The sequence below is a fragment of the Budorcas taxicolor genome, chromosome 2 (genome assembly GCF_023091745.1).
Source record: "Budorcas taxicolor isolate Tak-1 chromosome 2, Takin1.1, whole genome shotgun sequence".
NCBI classification, from domain to species: Eukaryota; Metazoa; Chordata; class Mammalia; order Artiodactyla; family Bovidae; genus Budorcas; species Budorcas taxicolor.
In genome coordinates this window covers 82,752,498-82,754,565 of record NC_068911.1, presented here as the reverse complement: position 1 = coordinate 82,754,565, position 2,068 = coordinate 82,752,498, and the positions used below count along the sequence as shown (strand labels likewise).

At 36.0% G+C, this 2,068-nt stretch overlaps 1 non-coding gene across 1 annotated transcript; it reads right to left on the bottom strand.

Annotated features, from left to right (window-relative positions):
* Nucleotides 1-449: 449 nt before the first annotated feature.
* LOC128044015 (U6 spliceosomal RNA) lies at nt 450-556 on the bottom strand. Its single transcript, XR_008199007.1, has one exon. It is a non-coding gene; the product is annotated as a U6 spliceosomal RNA (small nuclear RNA).
* Nucleotides 557-2,068: the final 1,512 nt, after the last annotated feature.

The following is a 2,068-nucleotide window of genomic DNA, read 5'->3' as shown; positions in this document are numbered from 1 at the left end:
ATATCTTTTAAAAGAATTTTAATTATATATTTGTTAGTTGCTCACTGATGTCTGATTCTTTGAGATCCCATGGACTGTAGCCAGCCAGGCTCCTCCATCCATGGGATTTTCCAGGCAAGAATTCTGGAGTGAAAAAAAAAAAAAAAGAATTCTGGAGTGGGTTGCCATTTTTCCTTCGGGGATCTTCCTAGCCCAGGGATCAAACCTTCTTTTCCTGTGTCTCCTGCATTTCAGGCAGATTCTTTACCCACTGAGCCATCAGGAAAGCCCAGTAATTGCTATAAGGATTACAATTAATGTCTTAATTTATAAGAATCTAGTTCAGATTAATACCTAATTCATTACAATAGTATACAGAAACTTTGCTTCTGTATGACTTCATCTTCTCTTCCTGTGTGCTGTTATTGTCATGCAAAATATACCTTTATAGATTGTGTCCATCAGTAAAGAAAAAAAATAAATACTTTAGAAATTTGTAAGTCATTCTATCAAAGTGGTCATGTTAGTCTTCTCTGTATTGTTCCAACTTTAGTATATATGCTGCCAAACTGAGCGTAGCATAAGTTAGTATTGTCATGAAAAGCTACTCTGGCTTCAATATAGAAAATGAATTAAAGAGGAGGCCTATCTAGAATGAGAAAACTTAATAAAAGATGCTCAAATATGTCTGGTAAAAGATGATACTGATCTGAACTAGAGTTCAGGACTAGAGTACTAGAGAAGAGATGTAGGCAAATTAATTAATTTGAAAGATATTAAAGAGAGAATAAACTAGCTTTGGTAACTGGATATAGAGTTGAGCAAAATAAAGGAGTCAAAAATGATTAATTCTCTGTATTATGTAACTGAGGGAATTATGGTTCTCTTCACAGAGAGAGAGATAACACTGAAATTGAAGCTTTGGGAGAAACTATGATGAGCTCAATTTTGGATATTCTGAGTTTGTGATTCTTATAAGATACTTAGATGGAAATAGGAAATGTTCAGTAAAGATGACTAAAGACTTGAGAGTGACTAATATGTATATTGTAATGGAAGTCTTGAGAGTTTATTAGAATGTCCAATAAGATAAACAGAAAAATATAAAGTGATGATAGAAGAGGACCAAGGATGGAATACTAAGGAATAATACTATTTCAAGTTTGAGGAAGAGAAGTGGATTCTTAACAAAAGGGTTAAGGGTGGATCAAGAAAACTAGGGGAGTATGTCGTCATGGAAGTTGAAAGAATGAAAAGTTTCAAGAATTGAGATGCCACAGAAAATAGAAACCTTATTATTTTCACTGTAATTAGCAATAAGGAAGACCATTAATAACAGTGGTATATTAAAGTTGGTTGCAAATTCTTTCCTCTTCCTCCCATCAATAAGTGAAATTTATTTCCTCCCCCTTGATTCTAAACTGCTTTGTGTTTGTATTGACCAATAATATATGGCAGAAGTAAAACTGTTAACTTTGAGCCTGGGCAGCTTCTATTTTCACAGACTTGAAACATTCCTCCTAAAAATCTAGCATTCATGCTGCAGGAACCCCACACATGAAGGTACCATGAAGGGAAGGACTCCAGCTTCCAGCCAAGAGCCAACACCACCTGCCAGCCCTGTGAATGAACCATAGTGGGTGTTCTAGTCCAGTCAAGCCTCCAAATGACCACAGCTCCAGACAGCACCATGCAGGACAGAATCATCCACCTGTGCCTAGTTAATCCCCAGGATTTTGAAAGACAATCAGTGGTGGCTACTGTTCTAAATGACTAAGTTTGGGGGTTGTTTCTCAGTTTTTACCCTATTTTATGACCATTCTGTAACATCTTTAAAAGACCACATCCTGTTGGAGCTCAGCAGATGTAAACTGCCATGAGTTGAAGAATGACTTGAAGGGTAGTAACTGGAGACAACTATTTTGATAGGTTGACACTGAAAGAAAGAAGCTAGTTAGAGTGTCACATGTAAGACAGTTGATGTTTGACAAAGATGCTATGTTAGTTTTTTACTACTTTTAAAATGGTGTTTAAGAAGGTGCTAGTATAAGCAGAAGGTATTGATGATACAGAGGAGAGATGAGTTAAT